This window comes from Thunnus albacares, chromosome 6 (genome assembly GCF_914725855.1).
Source record: "Thunnus albacares chromosome 6, fThuAlb1.1, whole genome shotgun sequence".
NCBI classification, from domain to species: domain Eukaryota; kingdom Metazoa; phylum Chordata; class Actinopteri; order Scombriformes; family Scombridae; genus Thunnus; species Thunnus albacares.
The window spans coordinates 33,502,368-33,527,295 of NC_058111.1; the positions used below are offsets into that span (position 1 = coordinate 33,502,368).

Genomic DNA, 24,928 nt, shown 5'->3' on the forward strand with positions numbered 1-24,928 from the left:
CCACAGTGGACACACAGTGGCAGTGGACACAACACTGATATATTATCACCTTATACAATACCAACATTATCATTCATTTGGAGTTGTGTTTGTGTCCACCTGATGAATGTAAGTCCAATATTTACTCTGCTTTTAGCTCTGTTTTGGTGATATTTCCCTTCATTTGTATACTTGATACTGTCTATGGAACTACATCGAAAATCTGGTATTTTTCATTTAAAAAACAGCAACACTTCACTTGCAGTCCCTCTATTACTGTATAAACAGTAATAGAGGGACTGCAAGTATAAACAGTACACAAACACTGAATTAATGGTTTATAACAAACTATTATGTAGCTGTAATTAGATATAAGTGTTTATTAATATATTTGTCATTGTAATTATAACTCCTCCTGTGGGCACCCATATGTGGAGGCTGCTGTATAAACAGATAATGAATGACAGTATAATAATAATAATAATAATAATAATAATAATAATAATAATAATAATAATAATAATAATAATAATAATAAATAATCACATAAAATGTCCTTATATCTTATTAACTTATTACGCTACAGTATATATTACACACACACACACACACACACACACACACACACACACACACACACATATATATATATATATATATATATATATATATATATATATATATATAGCTAAATCAATGGCTCTTAAAGTAAAGTATATTGGAAAAAACACTGGCGTTCACACCAAGGCTAAAAAAACCCCCTGCTGCTAGATTCTTAAAAAGCATCACACAGTGTCATCAATAAGACAGACTTCTTAAATCCTGAACTCCTGTGCTAAGTAGCCTTATAATTCTTCCCACCTTCAAAAAAGAACTGCCTAAATATCTCTGTTTCTCCGCCTGAAATGTGGAGTCCGCCACTGAGTCAGATTTAAGATGTTGTGCTGGCAGCAGCTCTACCTTGAATTATTGTACAGGCCAGGAGAGAGAGAAAGGGGGGGGGGGGGGGGGGGGATGGAGAGAGTTTAAAATAGAAGAAAAGACGAAGAGAGAGAGAGAGAGAGGGGTGTGGGTAGAAAGGGGGTGAAATAGAAAGAGAGATAGAGGTAGAGGAGCCCAGCACAAAGCATGTAGCTGCAGGAGAGGCTTATGCTTTAGACAGCCATGTCAAAATGCAATGCACTCTCTGCTGCCTTTATCTCTCTCATGCCTCTTCCTCTTCTCTCCTATCTCTGTCCTCTTCTTCTTCTTCCCTTCTCGGTGGTTTCCTTCCATCTGCATTCTGGTCCTTCTCTCTATCTCCCTTCCTCACCCTCACCATCCCTCCAGCCTCCCCCGTCTCTCTTTGTTTTCTGCCTCTTTCTCCTACAATGCCTTATTTTCTCACAAGCACAGGAGTATGGGGACAGGATCACCACCAAGCATATTGGTACTCCTCTCTGTCTTCCTATCTGTGTCTCTCTTTCTCACACACACACACACACACACACATACACACACACACACACACACACACACACACAAAACACCTTAGCATGGAAATTGAAATAATGATAATGTATCCCTCAGTCTGCATCAAAGTATTGCCACTTCAAAAAAATGCTGGCAGGCATGAAATGCAAACGTGAAGCAGATGGATTGAGAAGGAGGAAGGAGAAAGGCTGTGTGTGTGTGTGTGTGTGTGTGTGTGTGTGTCTTTTTCCCTTTTACTGTCCTGCCTTTACTTTGTACATTGGCTGTAGCTTTAAGGCAGGGAGAACTGTGTGTGTGTGTGTGACATGAGAGTTGCCTACAGTATATAACAAAGCTGAGTACATCCCTCCCTGGTCAATATCACTAATATGTTAAGTAATTAGAAATCCATTTAATACAATTTTATTTGTTTTTAGACAATACCCAAGGAGAATTAAGTCAATTCACTTGAAAAACAAAATGTTTGACTAATTAAACTATAATGAAAGGTCCATATTTAAGAAAGAACTGCAACAAAAGTCAGCACACCCTTCATTAGTGAGACTCCATTCTTTTATTTTTTAAATATTTTGTATGTCTGTATTTTGATGACAGATTGGGTCCTCCTGGGCAGGGATGATACCAGTCTAGCACAAATGTGTGGAGAGATGTTCTGTCATTCTTCACACATCATTCTTTTCAGCTGCTCTTTGCTGGAGGGGTTCTGTTGCTCTACCTTCTGCTTTAAAGTACTCCAAAGGTGTTTTATCGGATTCAGATCAGGGACATACTTGGCCAGGTCATAGTTTTTACTTTTTTCCTTCTTTAAGAACTCTTATGTGATTTTTGCAGTGTGTGTGGGATCATTGTCATATTGGAAAATTCCTCCCCTGCCAACCCTCTTAAGACTGGTACACTGTTAAAGATTTTTCCATCAAAAAACAGTAAAGAACTGGCACCAGGGTTGCCATTAATATACTGTAAAATTAATGGTGTCTTGCTGTTGCTGAAACTCAGAGTTTGTTTATTTTGCTGTATAAATAGGGAATAAAACTGTTATTTTCTACTTTTACAGTAAAATACTGCCAAAAGGACATCGTTTTCACAAGAGGTAAAGTTAGATTTTTACTGTAACTGTAATATGTATCACATTTTACTCGATACACTATTGTGTAACTGACTACTAGCAGTGAGGACTACAGTGAGTTTTGTTAAATTTAAATTTTTTTTTCTCCAAACCTTGTGACTTGATATAATTACTCATTGACAGTATTTACAACAATGAATAAGCATAGACATTATTGAATTGTGACTTAAAATGTTACGACAAATGATACAACTTCAAGGTATTACTTTCAAACCATGTCTCACTTTATTAATATTTTAAATGAAGATGCTAAATGTTCACACAAAATTAGTAATAGAAAAAACAAATCTTGGAGCTTGCTCAGGTAATTAAACTTACATTTCAGTCATTTAAAAAGTAAATACTGTACTTAAATAAGTTGTGCAGTCTGAACATTGCACACAAATAAAGACATAAAACATAAAAAATATTAACATGCTTCTCTAACGCAAGCTGTAACTTTTCAAGTTAAAGGTGCAGTGTGTAGAATTTAGTGGCTTCTAGCGGAACAGACTTGGCAGAAATGTAATATAATATTCACAAGTATGTTTTATTAGTGTATAATCACCTGAAAATAAGAATTGTTGTGTTTTCATTACCTCAGAATAAGCCCTTTATATCTACATAAGGAGCAGGTCCTCTTCCTTGGAGCCCGCCATGTTGCACCACCATATTTGTACAGTAACCCAGAGCGGACCAAGAATAACTCAAAGAGTAACTGAAAAGTGTGGTCAAGAGACTGATTGTGTGGGTGGGTGAGAGGGTTAAAAAAAAAAAAAGATAATAGTATAAATAATAATAATAATAATAATACTTAATTTATATAGCACATCCATTCTTCAGTGTTGCATCCATCCAGGGATGTAACACTTAAGGACTAAGACAGGGATATTGCTGTAAATTGCTGATGTGTTTCAGGCCACTATAGTACTAAATGCACTAATACTTGGGCATGAAAGAAAACAATTTCATCAGTAACAAAGTGGTACATGCTACTACACAGACAGCAAAGGGATATTATCTAAATAAAATTAAGTTGTTTGGAGATGCTAGCATATAAAACAGTAAAATGAACTCACCATGTACTTTGGAACATCAGAATCACAAATCGAGCTCCATTCTCAGAAATGTTGACTTGCCACTGTAACAACAGATTATTTTAGCAACAGTACAGATGTAGCAAGTTAGCAAGACTGATTTCAAAACTTAATTCAAGTCTAATGCTTTATGTATTAAATTGTACTAAAATTCACTTCAAGAAAACAATTTGAGCAAAAACTCAAAAACAAAGCTAAACAGTACACTAAAATATGATGAGAAAAAAAGGGTATTCATCTGGCTTCTTTTCATGTTCTTTGGCAGAGTTTAATCTTCGAATTTTGCGCCATTTTGTGAGAAATGGTTTTCTTTTTGGACATCGTCCACAGAGGTTGATTCTTGCAATGTCCTTTGCACTGTCTGAGCATTCACCGAAACACCAATTTCCACAGATAATCCTTGTACCAAATCAAAAGCACTTACCCATCTGTTTTTCAATGCGAGGTTGCGTAAATAGCGAATTGTATGTGCCGTCACTTTTCAAAGACGGCCTCTGTGCGTTCTGCTATTGGTAGTATGGGTCCTCCTGTACCCTCACAATCTCATTTCTTGTTCAGACAATTCCTTACCATGTGTAGCCATGTTGAATTAGACATAACCCAGGCATTTAATCATTTATGTATCAGTGGTCACAGGTGTACTCACTTGAGGTTGTACTTTGAGGCCTGCATTTTCCATTTAGTCTATCTAACCAGTTTGCTTTTAATTACAAATAAGATCAAATACCCTACACTTCACCCTAAACTACTACAATTATTGTAAGATGATACAATTTTGAATCATTTGACATTTTAGTGACATTACACAGGGGTGTACTCAGTTTTGTTATATAATGGAGCTTTAGTGAAGATTCAGTCAGGAAGACTATCTTGCATGCTCAGGTCAGTAGTTTTATTTCTCAAACCATCTGTCATTCCCCCACACATTCTCACTTGTAATTTCCTTGCTGTCTTTGCCCAGCAGTCAATTGAAACATCAGCTGTTCACATCAGCTGGTCACTTCTAACCAATAGCACAGTGACAACTTCATGGTCAGCCCATCATCTTGTGGCTGTCTTTTTAAATGTTTTCACCTGCTCTGCCTTTAGTGCTGTCATGCTATTTTATGCACGCCCCACCACCTCCCCATCACTGCCCATTCTGAGCACCAAAGACTTCTGACAACACTTAATCATCAATATCTGTATAATAAACATTTATCTTTGCATCATTCACTTTCTCTCCTGATTGATCTGTATATGGGCTTTTGACACCATGTTTTTATGTTTGTGAGTGTTGTAGTCAAGGGTGTATATTGTCAGTTTCTCACTATGGGAGGGTGTCACCTACCAGATCTGGGCCTTTTGTTGCAGTTAGTGATCCTTTACTGTGATGCTCACAATGGTAAGACTATATGTATATGATTATTGTCTATGATTACAATCTACAACAGAAGTAAGCAATGGAAAGTAGAAAGTAAAAAGTCATGTATTCATCACCATTGTAATCCAGTGGTAAAGGAAGTTTTAATTACAACCCTTTTTTGAAAATTTACATTTCTATTCTATTACATATTTTTGCCAAATACATATTGAAGGAAACGTTTTAGGGAGTTTTAGGGAAGTAGTATACTGTACGTATACATGAGGTGGCTATGTGTTTATAAAATGCAGGGCTTTAACTCCAGAGACCAGAGTTTGCATCTTGTGTCTAATGTGTGGATATGTTTAGGCTTCTAAAGAACTTTGGTTAAGATGGCGGTTTTGGTTAAATATTATGCCCTACATGGAATTGCTGTTGCAAATGTGCAGTATATACATGTAATTTTTAGGATTCAGGGCAGGTCTATTGGCTGTCTGTGTTGATCTGAATGTAAGACAGCCCTGATTTTTAAGACAACCCCTCTTTTCCAACACCTGCATGCACAGCAGTCCTGTTGGCAAAGTTTCCATGAAATACTATCAATCTGAGAAGAAGAGAGTCCTCATCCCTGAAGTCTTTCTCTCATAAAAGTGAAATAATACCATTAAATCAGAACGTGAATCCATTTTTGTAGCTTGTCTATCAGTCACATACTCACATTCTCTCCTCTAAGGTCTTTTTGTCTTGAGCGCCCTGTCAGCTGTGACAGCAGTAGCCTAATTCTTGGCTGCTTCACAAATGATTATGTGTTTGGAAGACACTTTGGACCCTTTTACACTCAATGTAAAAGTGATTTTATTTATTGTATTAAATGATTTTATTTCCTCCGTGGCAAAAAAAAACAAGCCTTCTGAAATTCCTGTAGGTAAACTGGACACTCGCTAGCCTAGCAACATTAAGGATACAAACCCATAATGCAACTTCTTGTGAACATGTAATTGTCTCATCCTCAAATATAAGATGACCCCCCCCCCCCCCCCCCCCCCCCCGAAGTCAAACATGTTCCTCCAGAGTTAATAAAGAAGTAACCAAAGAAGACAACAGCCTGTAATATAGAGCAATGTTGGAAATTATGACAAATCAAAAATAGGAGTCAGACTTTTTAATTTTTTTTTTTTTTACAAAATGTATTATATTATAATAGTATAATATTGGAAAAGGCTATCTCTCTGTGGCTCACCAGAACCTTGATTTGACCCAACAGTGTCCACTTGTCCCAACTTCTGTCCTCAAGAAAATTTGAATATTATGCAGACTTTGTCTACTTGATTTTGCTGCATTGCCAATGGGAGGGTCTCTGATTCAAGCTAACATTTTGGTCCCCACAAGAGTCCTGATTCTCTCATGGAAGAGAACACATGAGATAACATGGGGCTAAACTGGGGTAAGTTTAGCAAAGCACAAGAACCTTTTGAGCTTCCGCTGCTGCTATTATATGCATGGACATGTCAAAAAGGGTTACAAAATGTAACTTTATTTCAGGAGTGATACCAATTTTTATTGTACATTTGGCAAAATAATATGTGACTGTTGGTGATGTGCATTTGCTGTTGGCATCTTATAGTAATAATATACAGTATGGATTGCCTTCCCTGGCCACCATAAATGGAGCATCTTGTTTGCTTTTCTAACCTGATACTACTCCCTATTATAAGTTTTTCATATGTTGACTTTACATTGAATGCTCAGCCTTCAACAACTCAGCCCCCCCAAATGAGCCCACTCTGTTCTGATTGCCCAGCTTTCAGGAAGCCTGCAGAGGGGCAGCCATATCAGAGTTGTATTAAGTTACTGCTGATGAAAACCCAACATTTTCCTGCTTTTAAACGACTAAATAATGGATGAATTTTATTGTGGAGAATTTAGAGGTAGTGAAACGCGTTCCTCACAGAATAAGCAGAGCTTTGTTAGTGGCGCTAAAAACCGGTCGACACAACAAGATATAGAGATATTTGGGGCTTTTTGTTGAGCGGATCAGTTACAAATAATGCAGAGAGGAATAATCAGCCACAGTGATGGTGATGTTTGATTAAGAGCTGCAGATGACCAGCTACAACAGGTAAACAACTTATTTTACTTTGCCCTGCTTTATAATGGATAAACACTCACAGCAGCTTGGCGTGACTACCCCCAAAACAATGGAAAAATGCCATAATGTTAGCAGAGTGGAGCAGTGAGCTTGCGTGCTGTGTGTGTAGCAGATGACCATATAAAGGAATCCGTCATGAGCTGACGTCGGCTTGGCCTGAAGGTAGAAAAAAGTGTTGGAAACTGAGTGTTCAGAACAGTCTGAAGCTGGTGCTTTTTGCTGACAGGGATAACTTCTACATACGTTCACCTCATTATTTGACACCTTGGCCATGTTTAATATGAACATCTGACATTGTGACATTGTATATATGACTGGAAATAAGGAAAAGCAAAAAACCCCAAACATTTAACGTATTTATTAAAGGGGGATTAGTTCTCCTGTTGCTATTTGTATTCTTTAAGAGCTTCCTCTAAAGAGCAAAGCCTTTTCTGCCAAATCTAACGATAACCAATTGTGTCTGCCTGGAATCATATAATGTCTTCAATGTCTTTTGTATTCAGTTATATTCCATGTTTTCAAGACTTGTCAATCAATTCAAGTGTAATAGCACGTTTCTGTCCACGTTTTAAATATGGGTGGTTCTGTTATGTTTTGGTTCGATCACAGATAGTGCTTTTAACATTACATTTTGTGCTGCATTTTGGTGCACCTTCAAAGCATCTTATCTGTGTTTTCTCTACCTAGGAACAATGAGGGACGCGCTTGTGTTGTCAGTGGAGATTAATTTCAACTAGACTTCGGCTGAGTTTCCGTGCCTAGTGAAGCCTAAAGTATCTTTGGCGTTTGGGGTCATCATTGAGGAACGCCAATTTGTCTAGATTCACCTGCTTTCTCCACTGATGAGTGTCTGTAAGCCACTTGTGAGTGTATCTGTGTGTGTGGTCACTTGCAAAAACTGGTTCAATATAATGGATTCAATTAGCTCCGGCTAATAACTAGCAGCAAGTGTTGAGGCAGAACAGGTCTTTAATTTCCACCAACACAAAAACACAAACACACACACACACACACACACACTTCTATGTTTTTGGGTGTCCGCAGGTCAGTTAGCACCATATGGCAGCAGACGTAATTAGCGTCTAATCGGCTTGATGTTTTGACTGCAGTTGTTTCACAGTTCACTAGCTGTGTGGGTTAGCAGTGCTGCTAGCTAGTTACCTCCCACAGGGCAGCAGGTGAGTCAGCCAGCAGGGTGCCGTCTGCACAGGTGGATACATGCACACACACAGAAAGAGAGACAGAGAGAGAGAGAGAGAGAGAGAGAGAGAGAGAGAGAGAGAGAGAGAGAGACATGTTAGGATGGAACAGTTTTGAGGATACTGACCTACCTGGAGGCATAACCTCAGCCATGACAAACACATTCCTAACCCTTATCTCAACCTTAACCTAACCGCAATTCATACATGCTAAATGTATTAGTGTGTGTGTGTGTTTTTATCCAAATATGGCCTATGAGAGAAATGCATGCACACACACACACACACACACACACACACACACACACACACACACACACACACACACACACACACAATCCTCTGCCTTTCATCAGCCCCTCACTCATCTGATAACAACACAAGAGCAAATCACTTGGTTCTGAGTGGCTGTCGCTCATTCAGAGGCACATTGGCAGTGTGTGAATACTAACTTAGAGAAAAAGGCACACACGCCTGCGCGCACGCACACACGCGCACACACACACACACACACACACACACACACACACACACACACACACCCCCAAACACACGCTATTACTGGCACTTTTAACACTTTCCATAGATTTAATTTTGTTATTTTAAGGATTCCACAGTGCAACTGTTCTATATAAGAAATGGTTGATTATGTACTATATTGTAAATATGTATAAAGCAAATTGTTATCATCTTAGTATGGCAGCACAGACTTAACTGCAGTTTGAAAATTAACATTTAAGATATGACTTTTGTAATATTTTTCTGATAAACAACTGTGCAATTTAAGTAACAGAGGATACTGCATGCCAACATGTATGTATATGAGCAGACCCCAAACCCACATGCAATGTTAACACCCATGTGAGCTACATATTTATTGGCTTGTCAATGACTAAATCTAGTTTGCATGATTACATCTTTTCAATTTCACTGCTGATTTACATTATTATAGATGTTGCAATGTTGTGGTATGTGCTCTTGTAAAATAAATAAATATTAAAAATTATATATATATGTGTGTGTGTGTGTGTGTATATGTATGTATGTATGTATATATACTGTATATACAGTATTACTTTATTTAAAATTGGAGACACAATGAGAAGTTAGGAAGGGAGATGATGCAGTGAGGACAGCAGGGGGAATTAATCCAGTCTGTACGGGAAATCTGCAATTTTTAAAAATTAAAATCTGCAAGTTTCCACACAGAACAGCAACGTGGCTTATCTTTATAAATGCTACTAATAATTGACATATATAAAGTATATCTATATATATATATATATATATGGCCATATACGTACTAGAAAAATAAAAAAGCCAGTCCTCTGGAGGAGCGACTGAGCAGCTGCTGTAGGATTCAGACGTGTTGCCATTTATCAATATTCATTACTTGACATTGTCTGCTGATGGAAATATGGTAAATCTGGGACTATTTGAATATGAATAGAATTTGCTCTCTAGACTTCATACTTCTATTCACATGCGCACCTACATGTTTACACAGGACATATGCTCTTCCTATAAAATGAAGTATATGTTATTTTCATTCCTTCAATAGGGGTAAAAAATACATAACATAGAAAGAAAGAAGGAAGGCAAGAAAGAAACAAGGAAAATTGATTAAATTACATTCTATTGATTCCTGTAGAAAAAGAGGATACCATATGGGTGGTCCCATTATGAATATACCATTATTAAGTATGTAAGTGGATAGCTGTTTGAATGAAAAGCAGTGTAAATGATATGCTGCAATACTGCAATCTTCTAATGTAACACTGAGAGAAAACAGATTGAACAAAATTTTTATCAACAACAACACAATATTTCTATGGTCTGGGTTTCTGTATGTCTCAGAGAAACAGTTTTGTTGGCTTTTAAAAAATATTTAACCATAACCATGATCTTTTCCTAACCTCTTCCAAGTATTTAAACTGCCTGCCTTGTGTATAGACTGATAAATGTGCTTTTGACTATTCTGACATAATATGTGCCTTTGTGCTGTTGAATATTGTTGTTCTGCTATAGACTTGCTACTGTCATTAATCCACTTTCTAAAATTGTGATATTTGTATTTATAGATTGTTTTTACATGTGTAAATGAATTGTATATGTGTACCTTTGTTTGCAAACTCGCTTGCCTCAAATTGGCCCTTGAGGGACGAATAAAGAATTTTGAAATGAACTGAATAGAACTGAATAAACTCAAAGCTTTACTAATTAATATTTTTACACTAACATTGAACTAAATGACCCTATCTACTGAGATGTGATATAGAATTGAAATGAGAATGAAAAGAATTATTATCCAGCTTTGCGTTTCTATAGAGCTTTTTAGTCTCTTTTCTTTTTGGGGGGGTTTTATGATACATTTTTATAAAAATTACATTTCCAGCAACAGGCAGCTTTTCATTACAGTCACATTCTGAGTATGTACATCATGTATATACAGTGTTGTAATTTCATATATCTGCTGCTTCCGATTTCACACATTGTGTTACATTTGCAGGAGGCTGCAGCGGTGGAGCGGCCCAGTACGTAAATCCTGAGGTGTGTGTGCGAGAGATGGACTGGTCCTGACAGTGTTGTAAGTGCTATACAGTTAAACAATAGTGCGCAGTGAGGAAGCACCCGTGCTGAGGGTGTCATATATTACAAGAAAGGCAGCCTCCAAACAAATTATGGCTGTGTCTTTGTGTTGTTCTTAGCCCTCCATCTCTCCCTCTCCCTCCCTCTCTCTTTCCTAGTGTTATATATTTTCACACCTCAGTGAGTCCATTGCGCACACACACACACACACACACACACACACACTCTGCTTGTCTGACTGTCTCCTCCACCCTCCTCCCTGTCGTTCCTTCTTTCCCTCTTCCTCCTCTACTGCATTTTCCTTCTTATTTCTCTTTCTCACTTCATATCACCCTTCCTCACTCTCCCTCTCTCTCCTCCCTCCCCCCCTCCTCTCCCTCCTCCCTCCCCCTCTCTCTTGGGTCATGTTGCAGCAGCTCCAGCAGAAATAATAGGAGCAAAGGCGTGAGGTTGTTATTTGCATAGAAATAGCATGACGCCCCAGGCAGCTTCAGGAGAAGGACACAGAGATCATTTGTCTCAAAATTTTAATGAAAACTTTTGCTGAGACAGAGATTTCTTTCCCTCTACATCCCCCCCCCCCTCCTCTCTTTCCTCTCCTTCCCCAATTTCTATTCTTCCTCTGTACCTTCCATACCGTCCGATCCTTGCGCTCTCTCTTCTTCTCTTCTCTTTCTGTAGTAGCACAGTGCGATTTGAAATTAGATGACACATCAGTATTGTGCTGCTGTGCACCACCAGAACGTCATTCTTACTGGTGGTTCGTCAAACATTACAGGAAACACTGAAGAGTCGAGATGTCTCTGGTTAGGACAGTTTGTAGACAGTAACATGTCTGGTAAAGTGGCTGAAACACAAAAAAGAAAGAATTTGCATCAACTAATTTAGCCATTACAAACATGCAGAGCAGCTCTGTATTGTTGTAAAAATGCTCCTTATAAATGCTCTTGATTACTGAGGAAATGTTATAATTTTTGTTGTTGTTGTCGTTGTTCAACTTCAGACAGCTACAATGTTGTAAATTGTAAATTGATGTGTAAATAGAACCATGAATACAATTGTATTAACAACATGCAAGTTGATTTATAAAACATAAACACACACACATATGTACACAATATACAAGTAGTTTTTATAAAATGTATAAATTGCATTTACTATGTATGTTGATATAGAAAACATTTTATGAATTGAATTTCATATATGTCATTTGATTTATAAATGTTATAAACCGTAGTCTATACAATAAGTCATTTTAAATATCTTTTAATAAAACTTTTCCAAATAATATTTAAGATACATAGATCAATTTAAAAAATGTATAAATCATTTTTATATAAGTTGATTTAGACCACATTTTATAAATGAACACATCCCATATAAGTTGATTTCAAATACATTTTATGAATCATGTAAAATCAAATAAAAACATTATAAATCATGTTTACAATATATACAGTAAGTTAATTAATTAATTTTTCTAAACAAGTCACCAAGTTTCTAAGACGGACCAATTACACAGCGAACCATATTTGATGTTTTGAAAAAAAAAGTGAATAATATAGTGTCATAAAAACATGCATCATCAATAAGATCAATGCAGTGGAGTTCTATTCAAAGGATACCCAGCACAGAATAACAACACAAGTGTTTTTCATTAATCAGTGACAGTACTGTGCTTATCTGTGAGTATCATCTCATCTCATTGCATCACAACCAGACTTGATTTTATTTATGATGCATAAAAGAAGATTTAGGTCCTGCAGCTTTCTGAAAAAATAATATCAAAGTTTTGTTCTACTTGTGCACGCTGGCTTTTGAATCATCACATCAGAAGTCATACAGCGGTTTAGCCACTTTTTATTCATCACTACATCACTCAGTATAATGCAGCAAATGAAAAGAGACCTGTTTGTTTACTCTGGTGAATCACATTCCTTGTATATGCAAATAGATTTACTCTGATTCAAGCCATGTCCAGACTGAATATAGTATACCCATGTTCTGACACTGACCATTCCCTCCACTCTTGCCCTTGGTAAGGCCGGTGTGACTGCTCTGCTGCTGAGCTGCATGGCTCAGCCTGGGCGGGGAGGCTCAGTGTTGGCTTGGCGCTGGGCGTTTGACTGGCCGCTCTGCTGATGTGCTCAGACAAGTCATGGGGCTCAGTGCTAGGCTGGATGCCAACTAGAGTTACACCGATATATGATGCCGATATTAGGCTGTTATTAAATGTTGGATAAGGCCCTTCACGTTGGTCCATCTCTTATATTGTGAAGCTTCCACATAAAAAGTGTCTTTAATAACTTAAGTTTTCATTGCAGTTTTATTTATTCTTTTACTAAAGTCCTTGAGGATTGAACTTATATAGTGGTGGGTGACCAAGGAAATAATTTCAGTGCTCAGCTGCCAAAATCCTTATTAGAGAAGCTCTGTTGAGAAGTGTCGATAAGCTCATCAATTGTTACCATGCGCTCACAACAATTAGGCTTTACAAGCAGCATAGAGTTCTTAACAGAACTTCATGCCCTGACTTTTGCCCCTCAGGCTGCCCTACCTTCTCCGTGGTGGTTGTTGGGGCTGTATGCAGTCGGAAAGGAAGACCTGCAGACACTATTTGGGGAAAAAAGTACTCTCACTTCCTGTGTATGTGTTTAAGGCTAAAACAACAAAAAAACCTATACTTTCATTTACAATAAATATTCTCCTAAAATATGCTTGAATTGAATATCAGTCAAAGATATACATTGTAATACTTTATTTATGATAAAGTATCTGGTCTCTCTCAATTAAACAAAAACGAGAAAACTTTGCATTTCTAATTTTTTTGTCATACTACTGCACATTATACAAACTTTGTTATTTGTCAATTTGTCAAGATTACAGGCTACAAATGCATAATGATGAAATGATGGCCACAACTACAAATATAAAAAAGTCGATCTCATCCTTTAGGAGCCTGTTAAAACAATTTCATTAGTCTGGGTTTGACACAGACGTTTTTGTGTCACATGATGTCTAAATGCTGTTTCACAGGCCCTTCAACCCCTGACAGGTGAATATTTCTGAAGAAACACTATATACTGTACAGTAGCTCTTACGTTTCAGCGGGTCAGCTGATTTGAAACTTTTTCAGTTAGTGTTAGGCACACTAGGCTTCTCTCCTGCACCTGCCCTGTTTCACTGGGCTTCACCTCAGTCTTATGTCAGTCAAACTGGCTCCATCCGCTGGGGTTTAACTCAACCAATGAAATTATTTCTGCCACAGAAACAGCTCTGCCTCTGGGAAATGTTTGTGTAACTAAGACTCCAATCTGCTCCCCTGTATTGTCACACACACACACACACACACACACATTTACATACACTATCACCCACCTTCACCCCCTGTGGTGCCCGTGAAGGATGCACTCCCCACACAGCTGCCACCAAGTGGGGGAGTGGGTGGGTGGTGCAGGGCGACCCCAGACGGTGAGGGCCATCGGGCCAACCCACTGACACTGCAACACCTCCCCCCCCATCACCCCACCCACACAACTTACCCAACTCCGCCCTCTTGACCGACACCTCACCGGGACGCCCCACCGCAGGGTGCTTCAGAGCGCAGTAGGGTGATGATGATGGTGGTGGTGGTGGTGGTGGGGGGGGTGGTCATCTAGACATTCTCCCCAGCCTGCACCTGTGAGACGGAGGAGGGCGGAGGGAATAGAGGAAGCATCCGTGTCATTAACAAACGCATCGTAGTCATCTTGATCCGGTTATCGTGCAGCTCCACTCAGCCGAGAGCAAACTGGGAGAGAAAAGAGACCTCCCAGTATGAGGGTGGGGCTCTAGGTGCCAGGGAGGAGGGGGGGGGAAGGAAGTCTGCAGTAATCTGTGTAAACACACGCTGGCCTCTCTCCTCTCTTCTAGAATATTAATCGAGTTTCTGACAGGGAGAGGAGGTGTGTGTATGTGTTGAGGCAGAGTGTACAGAGTGACAACCTCTGTGTTTACTCGCCTGTCGATGTGTATGTGTGTGTGTGTCTGTTTGTGCATTGAGGTAGGGATCGTACAGGCGGCGAGATCTTCTCTGTTTGCTATCTCGCCCCGGCGTCTGCATGCACGAATCTGTGTGTATGTGTGTGTGTGTGTGTGTGTCTCATACGTCCACCAATCCAAGGTGACCGTGCTGGCTGATGCCTGAGGGCCTCCGGGGCGCCACTGACAGCTTTAGGTGCGAGTCAGAGATTTGTAGCCCTACCTCCTCCTCCTCCCACCAGTACCCATAACCCACCGGGGCCATAAACCAACCGCAATACCCCCCCAACAGGAGTGATGGCTAAAGAGGTTAAAACAAAAGATGAGAGGTGGGTTGATACAAAGACACCCCCTTCCCCCAGTTTGGGACAGCGAGCCTGATGGATGGTGAGGGGAGTGAGGGGAGCAAATCTGACCTTGAAGGTCAAAGGTCAAGGGTTGAAACAGGGGAAAGGAAAATGAGTTCAGTGGCCCCTATGCCATTCTTCATGTAGCTGCTGCCGCCTCTGGACACACACGAGTACTCACATGCACACACACACACACGTTTCCTATCATTGCTGTAAATGTGCACATGACTTACATACAGTATTTACTAAAAGCATGTCATGCAGTCCGAGCTCACCCTCAGTTTGTCCATCTGTCTGCTTTATATTCAATAAAGTTTCATCACATGTCATCCCTCTGCTGATGAATCATCGAATCCTGCCATTCTGGTTTTTCCTTATTGGGATTCATGGTCACATTCATTTCACGCCACAGCAATATGCATGGAACAAATGCCCGTAAACACTACATGCCTTTCTGTTTTAATATGTATATTTCTATCCTGTTGCGTACTGTTGGTCGGCTTGTTTCCCACTGTGACACCATGTGAAGGCTGCGCCTGAGCTGCATGCTGCACAGCTCCCAGCAGAGCAGGTTGTCTGCATGAACTAAGGCCTGAACATGTGTGGGGGGGGGTTTGTGTATGCATGTTTAGCAGAAGCATATGTTGCTTTTATGTGGAAGTAGCCTTAATGTATATGTGCTTTTAATACTTTTAATTGCTAATTTTATTTTTTATTTTTAACTGATAATTTTATGATTATATGTTAATTTACACTTTTACTTGCTACATTTTAAAAACATCTGAAAGAGTTATTTTTTTGTAAAGGCCCCTTTAAACAAAACCAAGGCATTTTGGTCTGGCAACTTGCAACATGCAACAAAGGTCCGTGGCCAGACTTGAACCAGGGACATTACAATTATGGCCAGTGGTACAATACAGTATATACATTGTGGTCATACCCCTTGACCAACTGGACACTCCAGTCTCCTTCTGTTGGAGTATGTTGGTAAAAAAGTGACAAAACAGTTAAGGACAACACATGACACGCAAGAGCTGTCTACATCGAGCTGAGACATGTTTTCTTTATCCTTTCTGTTGTTGTTGTACTGCTGTGGACTGTAAACAGCATTTAGGTTTTTTGTGTATGCAAATACACAAGAAAATGACAATAAACTAAGTCTTGAATCTCGAGTACATGCCGTATCATGTAGTGTCCTGAAATGTGTTGCTGATAGCACTTCCACAGTATGTGGGAGAGAATGTGAGAAAATTGCTGCTCTCTGTTTTGATGCTGGGAAATAGGACAGTACTGTATAGTGATGTGTGTGATCGCAGGTTGATGTGCATCTTGACCTCACCATTGTGTTTATCTTTCTTTCTTAGTATCTATGTTTTTTATTGTGTATGTTAAATTGTGTGCACACACTGCAAACAAATTTCCTTCTGGGATAATAATTAAGTTAATCTTAATCTTAATATACTTAAAAACTGACAAGGATGCACACATCAGGGAAGACAGTGAACACTTGTGGTTCTGTTGATACAACTTTGGGTGACTGCGTATGTGGACATATTCACACATGTGCAACAGGTGAATATAGCCTGCACACACTTGTACAGTCTGGTGCCTTCATACATTTTGGGCTGAAATTGGACATCTGAAAGGATGTCTGTGCAAACCTTCGCAGCATAGAGTGTAAAAAAATAATGTCATAACACATTTGTTTGTGGACTCCTGTTTTGAAGCCTTGAGTTTGCTATTTTGACCATCACCATCTTGGATTTTTGGAGCCAGAAGTGATGAGAAGTGACCATATTTGAATGTGAGGGTGGAGCTGACCATAGCGCTAGCTGCTAGGTTGGTTAGCACAGTGCATTTACAGTCTATGGTTAACTGTGATAACGCTAATGCTAACTTTCACTAGTGAAAAACAGGCTTCAAACCATAAAACAAATTGTACTTACTGGAAAAACTGAACATCTGACTCCTTAGAGGGTCTTTTAGTACAACCAAATGCTTAACAAGACTTTTTAGGCGACCAAAATGTTACAATTAACTTTCATGAACTGAAAACACACTGAAATAGTGACGACTAAGGCTATACCTATACTCTGTGAATCTGGGGTTATGCCATGGTTATGTTACCTAACCGATGTTTAGTAGTGACTTATTAGTCACAACATATCCACGCCCTAAAGCATACCGTGAATTACCATCAAACTTAAATTAAATGGGACTATAATTTATAAAATGAACATCATGCTGATTTGAAGAAGTGGTTGAGACCATAAACTCATTAGGAAAGTGTTTACTGAGGTAATAAATCAAGTACGGTCATTTTCTCATAGACTTCCATACAATCCCACTTCTTTTTGGAGCCAGCGGAGTCGCCCTCTGATGGCCATTAGGGGGACTGCATGTCACTTGCTTTGTAGACATGGACATATCCTTTATTCTTTATTTGCATCCCTATTAGCTTCCACAAAATGACTGCCAGTCTTCCTGTGATCCACAAAAAAAACAGGTAAAAAAATTAATACAGAATCAACAAACAAGAAAAGGCAGAACAAGCAAAACAACTGATGTGCTTTACTCCTAAAATGCCACTGAGTTGTGCTGATTCATATTTTAGGTTCGGATGTGTTATTTTGCTCACATGCTTATTTTTAAGCTTTGGCACAATTTCTCTCAGTTTTAATAACATTTTAACTACCAACTTTATTGCTGAGATCTGGAGATGCTAGACAGTCTTATGAACAAACCCAAAATGACAAGCAACATGAGCAATCATCAGTCTTTTAAAGACTTTATTTATTTTTGCATTTGCACCGTTATTTGGATAGTCTGACAGTGTAGATACGGACAGCAAAGATGGGAGTGAGAGAGGAGTATGTTATGTAACAAAAGTAAAGGCTGGACTCAAACCAGAGACATGGAGGTTATATGGCCACTACTTGACTGCCAGGAGGCCCCAGATCAGAATAACCTTTAGAAAAATATGTGTGCACTGTGAACACAATTACAGTGTGTGTATTTTCAACTGGTAGTCTACGAAGTAACTTCACTGTTAAAATTTAGTACTAAATCTTTATGTTTTGATCTCTCCTCCCTTACACTTGTGATCTGATTGTGCCGCCACATGTGTGGATGACCACAAACACACACACTTCCTCCCCTGTGTGTGTGGTGTGAGGGTGTCAGCACTCTGGGTCTGCCCTGCATGGGGCAGAGTTATGTGCCAGGGAACAGATGGTGGTGGCTGGGCGGGAGGGCGTCAGGGCACAGAGGCAGCAGGCACAGCGAGAACGCTGCCGATCCTGTGGCCTCGGCTGGGTGAGAACAAGCAAAATCCTGATGCAGGTTTTTTTTTTTCCTTCACTGGAACAAACACTGCATTATTCTTCTGGTAGGAAAAGTTGCACCCGCAGCACAATGCTGGCACAAAATGGAAGGCAGCCAGTTTCTAGATTGTTGTGTAGGTACTGTACTTCACTCAAGTTGGTCTCAAACATGCTATCACTATGTGGATATATTTCAGTCATGGCTATATGACCCTTGGTTGGTACTGCACATAAGTAGGATACATGTTATGTATGAATGACCTAATCACTATTTTATGGTTACAACATCATCTGACAAAATCAACATACATACAGGTTAATGACAACAGCTGAGCTGCATTATCATCTATGTCGACATGTAAAAGAAAGTTAGAGACAACAGACAGTTGTCCTCTTAACATTACTGCCACAGACACAGCTGGTAAAAATTGTTCAGTCTCCTCCTGCTCTCTGTGATCACCTCTAGTGTGTTTTAACACAGCCAAATTAATTATATAGTTGTTCTCATTTACATATTTTTCAGTTTCTGTTGTCAGACAACAGAATGAGTATGAAATAGTGATTTAATCATAGCTCACAACCAGTGGTCATTCCCAAGCTGCTGAGCCATGTGATAAGGTAATATAAATAATGATAAAATAATTTTATAATCTACTATGATTTGACAAAATCAACATAAATATAGGTTAATAACAACATTTCTATTGTGTAAGCCTCAACAGCATTGTCTTCTTAACTTCACTGCCACACAGCCCCGTCCCTCACTGGACAGCTTATGTCATTGTTTTGCAAGAACAGTTTTAGTCTGGATGAAAGGCTGAAACGCAGAGAAGACGTATTTACAAATTTAGCCGGCTTAGTATGAACATACCATGATAGTGAATGGATGCTTTAAAATTCTTATCACCTTTTCTAGGATTCATGGTTTTTGAGTCTCCATACATCCTATCACCACTCTAGTTCTCAGTAGAGTTGAAGAGTGGGTGAAATATGACATTTTACCTTCATGTTAATCTGCAGGCAGAGGGGGTCAGTTGGGTCAGCAGTTGAGTTGTTGAATTAATTCAAATGATGGAACCTGTCACATAAAAACCCATGTCGACACTGAATACATCCTCCAGCATGAGTTAAAGATTTCCTTTCACTGACATGACTATTTCACAGTAAGCTGGGTAAGTCACTAATGTTATGCAACAACAAAATATGCTACAATTTACACTGAAATTCAACTGAATGAAATTTTAATTTTGGCCTAACTCACTCTGTTCACCATGCTGTATTTGGGGACCTTTAGTTACAGGCCTCTAGTCTTTGTGCTAAACTAAGCTAGAAATGTCCATGATGTAGACCTGTCTAGTGGACACAGAGATGATATAGATGAGAAATTTCCAAAAATCTCAATGTTCTTTTAAACAGTATCAAGCACAAACCTTTCATCCATACAAAATTACCTAACTTACTCTTTGCTAAAAAATAATGTAATATATTTTTCCTCCAAGAACAATAATCAACCTTAAGACACAAACACATTTTGTTAGTTTAATACAGTTTACTGGTGGTCGGCATTGCACTACCGGACCTACAGGCATAACAAAAGATGTGCACCTGAAGCACAAAAAACAAATTGGATTGTATTGCTCATAGTCATTTATCTTCTGTATGTATTTTAAGTAAGCAGCTGCTGCAAGAATAAGCATGAATAAGATATTTAAATATGTTATCTTTCCTTTCATGAAAGCAAACAGCTGTAGACATAAGACTCCATAAAAAGGGAGAAAAAGTCAGAAATGCCTACAAACCTGCCGTCGTCCATCCTCTCATCCCATTTAAGGCGAGCACAACACACTGCAGTGAAATGAGACGACACAGTTTGTCATGGCGCCTGTCGATAGTCAGGAGGGATGGCACATCACCTTGGGACCTCCCTGGGGGGCTTAATACACACAGGCCACCCTGGACATCCACGGACGCCCTCCGTGACCCCCAGCACGTACTCCTTCTCTCTCATTCTCTCTCTCTTGCTGTCACACACGCTGATGAAATGTTCTTTAATACCCAATCGACAGTATTGACATCCCCCTGGGTAGCAGGGTCCCCCGAGGGGCATAAGAGAGATATTGATTTTGGGGGACTGTGGGTCCGTTGTCCCCCCGGTGACATGTCCCCAGTCCTGCTGCTATTATTGGGAGATTAGTGGGGCTATTACACCTCGCAGGCCAGATGGAAGTGACGCTGGGAGGAGTGGCAGCCAGATAACCCTCTATGTGAACTTCTTGGAGGAGAATTAGCTGCTGTCAAAGATTGCAACCAACTCCAGCATATGTGAACAAACAGCAAAGTTTGACACAGTTCTACCCAGTGTTTCAGATTCAGAGCAGATAAATGTTTAATCTGACAACACGGGACCAGGTGAGGTGTTTCGATGTAACAAACAAGTGAATGCAGCTGAGAGATACATAACGACTTATGCTGCATTCAAACACTATCAGCAAAATGGGAAAAACATCATCTTACAATGAAAATGATTCTGCATGGTTACTGCTGGCCCTGTGGTTGCACCAAGCCTATATTAACAATTTATATCACAGCACCTATATGTGAAGTGGTTGGATAACACTGTTAACTAAATATAAACATTGTGTAAACTATATACATAGCTCCTTTTTTAAAGAATAAGGCTGGCTTTTTTCTGTATTTTTCTTTAGCTGAAGTTAGCCAAAGTTTCCCAGAAACTAGAGCCTTCTGCAGTTAGCTACAGTTGCTAATCCAGCCCCACTTTCTGTGTTAACTTTGAGTCACATTTAGAGACAAGAGTTTGAAACAGATTGAACAGGTTTATCTTGGAAAGTTTGAGGAGGCTCATGGTGCAAAGTGAAACCATGGGCCTTATTTTAACAGTCTAAGTGCACGGTCTGAAGTGCATGGCGCAAGTGCATTTAGGATGTGTCCAAATCCACTTTTGCTAGTTTAACGGTGGAAAAAATGGTCGACGCACCAGGCAAATGGTTCAAAAGGGGTTGTCCTTAGTCTCTTAATTAATCATGGGTGTGTTTTGGGCGTAACATGCAATAAACCAATCAGAGTGTCATCTCCCATTCCCTTTAGAAGCCAGGTGCACTTGCACCTTGGCAGATTGCTATTATGATGGCACATTTGCCAAGTAGTAAGAAGGAACACTTCTCTGCAGAGTAAACAGAGGGAAGTGAAGTGAAAGTGCACAATCCATAACGAGCACACTGGCCTCTGCAGCTCCTGAACCCTCCCGTGGCCCCAGTCAACCAGTTTAAGATCCTGTTCATTAACTTGTTACAAATTTCTTTTCGTTTGATTTTTGAAAGGTTTGTTTTTTTATCATAGCTTTGGTTCTCTTTAAAATCGTTTTGCTCAGTCATGGAATAACAGGTCAAATCAGCGGGGTTTTAATTGCTGAAAGTATAGAAACCTGATCACTGTACTCCCAAAAATGTTAAAGAATATTTGTTAAATATTGTTCAGAAATTAAATCATTCAATTTAATCATGTAAAAAAATCATTATACACAGTTATCAGGACTTGATGAGCTCTCCAAGGTGCTGATCCTGCTGCTGGCAGCAGCTAAAAGCTGTGCAGATTTATTTCCTTCTTTAGTTTAATCATTGTTTTCACCTCATTTATGTGTTCCTCATGTCATCATGTATTGATGCAGCAGGAAAGTTGATCTGTGTCTGATCTGTTGTTGTCCGTTTGCTGGGTCTTGACAGACACCCTCAAGCTGATAGGTCGATTTAAATGTGTATTGCTATGATTTAGTCAAATAATTAGAAAGTTTCATCCGTCATTGCTGCGATTAGTTAATTCTGATAAATATTAGGACTAACCATTATGACATGTACTTTTAAAAATATGTTGATGTACATAATAATAATCGTTCACAATTTTTTTGTGTTAAAAGTAACGCAAAAGTTACTTTCCCTAGTAACTAATTACTCTTTATATGCAGTAATTGGTAAAGCAATTCAATTACTAGTAACTAGTAACCATAACTAATTACTAATTTTTCAGTAACTTGCCCAACACTGGCAGTAACAGAATCTTGATTCATATTTGATCAGAATGTTAATGCTTGACATCAGATTGACAAAGATGTTAGTTCCGCCCATTGCGCTGATTGGCTAATCGCTAATCCCCCCATGGCACTCACTGGATCGATCACTGAGAAACGTTGTTTCATGTCATGATGCCAGACCAACAGAATCAGTCAATTAAACTCATAGAGTGGGTGGATTCAAAGGTTTGGACCCAGGCAATGTTCAGTATGTATAAACCATAGACTGTATATAAAGATGGATCAATGACAGCTCCCCAACAGGAGATATATAAAATATCTGGTTGCTGGTATCAACATAGGTCATAAATCCCACCCCCTCCATGTTAGCGGATTGGGCCAAGCTAAAAAGTCAAAGTGCACGTCAAACAATTTTTTGCAATGATGGTTTCTATCATTTTTGGTTGTTCTTATCATGCTGATGTATGTTCAAATGCTCATTTTTCTGATAAGTTTGTTTTTAATTAGTTATTTGATGATATAAAAAGTGGGTGTGACGTCATGATTGACAGCTGTGATTGACAGCTGTTCTCAAATCTCCATCAGATGTGGCAGACGAGCTGAATGACTGCAGCAGTTGTGTGTGGAAGACACTAATGTATGTTTTCATCCGTGATTCACTACCAGCTGTAGCTGCTAGTTACTGGCTGGTAAATGACGTCAGACAAGGAAGATGGCAGCTCCTGAAAACCCAACATTTTGCCTTCACTTTTGCATAGCAGCAGGAAGTGGAGGAGCATCGTCCATCTTTATATACGGTCTATAGTCATAGCACTAATGGGCACCTGACCATTCGTTTAACAAAGCACTAACTCTAACCCTTTAAAACAAACCTTGATCTCCATCAATCTAACCAAGAGGTTTTTGGGTCTAAACCGTACCTAACTATAGTGTTGTTGCATCATGAAACATATTTATTTTTAAGCACTGATATGTATGGAGGTACAGACAAATGTTATCCTGCCTACAGTGTACCTGACAACAGGGCCAACAGATGAATTTTGGTGAAATAACCCTCTCTTTTAAAACATCAAAAGTCATTTGATTTCTGCAGATCTCCTGAATGCTTCAAACTCACTCACAGCCTTTGTCCCTCTTGCTTTTGACCTCCCATAAGTTGAGATGGTGAGCTGGAATTCACTGTGGCTCAGCTGAAATGGCGATTATTGGCACAGTGCTCTGGGCTCTGCACCCTGCCCTGTGGAGCTGGGATGACCTCTGCAGGACGGGGGGGCTCAGTGATTGATTAGCTGGTCTGGGAGGACCACCACTCCCCCACAGGCTAGGGCATATGGAGCCGCGTGTCCTATGGACAGCTGCGTCGGCAACACTCATCCTCACTGTATGTGTGTGTTAGAGATTCCAGCCTTGTTATTATGTATTGGTTCTCTTGGTTGCATCTCTTACTGCAGCCTTAGCTCTGCATCATGTTGTGCTTCTGCTCCAGTTTAGTGTGTGCTAACTAAAATTAGGATTTTAAATTTGACTGACTGATTTGTCTAAAACACATACACAGTAAAAGTACAACTTTAGTAATCAAATCTATTTATGTTCTGCAGAAATATTCCCGTCTACATACTTCTGTATACTTTTGGTCTGGGTCTGAAATCTTAATGTTACAGCATACAATAATATTTTAGACGATAGTGTGCTTCCACCGTTGTGTCTGAGTGAGCATTTCAATTTGTTTGTCGAAGTATGTATTCCCTCAGATTACAAAGCACAAAATCATCAACAATGTCAACAAACCTCAACCTCTCTGATTTGTTCGGCAATCCATAACACACATGTGGAGTTGTGCTCATTAAGAGCAGTTTCCTATTTTAGAAAAACCAGTCAAGCCAGTCAGAGGTTTTTGGGTGGTTTAAGAATTACAGCCTGGCTGATACTGGATCTTTGATACAGATACAGATATCAGTATTTGAGGGTTAAAAAACATAATAACAGTGTTACAGGTGATATTAATGCCTTAAATGTTAAAAGAATAAAAGAATTAAAGATTAAAAGAACTGCAGCCATGATATATTATAAGCTGTTGAAAAATAAGTACCAACTGGTGGACAAACTATGCAATGGCATCAGTGTTTCTAAATAAACTCTAACATATAGTATCTTTGGCATTTTTGTACAGCAACCACTGCTATCAACTGTACATGTTGGCTCAGTTGACCTATTAGTGGGGCTCTGTTAAATTGCTACAAAAATGGCGCCAAGCATC

The 24,928-nt window shown here is 39.2% G+C and overlaps 1 long non-coding RNA gene across 2 annotated transcripts; it reads right to left on the reverse strand.

The window, feature by feature from the left end:
- Positions 1-6,834: 6,834 nt before the first annotated feature.
- Positions 6,835-15,980, reverse strand: LOC122984052. 2 transcript variants are annotated; one of them, XR_006403813.1, is made up of 4 exons: positions 14,476-15,980; positions 13,491-13,546; positions 11,562-11,780; positions 6,835-8,347 (listed from the first exon to the last, which is right to left on the reverse strand). It is a non-coding gene; the product is annotated as an uncharacterized LOC122984052 (long non-coding RNA). The 2 variants fall into 2 exon arrangements; XR_006403814.1 differs by lacking the exon at positions 6,835-8,347 and having other exon boundaries at positions 11,533-11,780.
- Between the last annotated feature and the right edge of the window lie 8,948 nt (positions 15,981-24,928).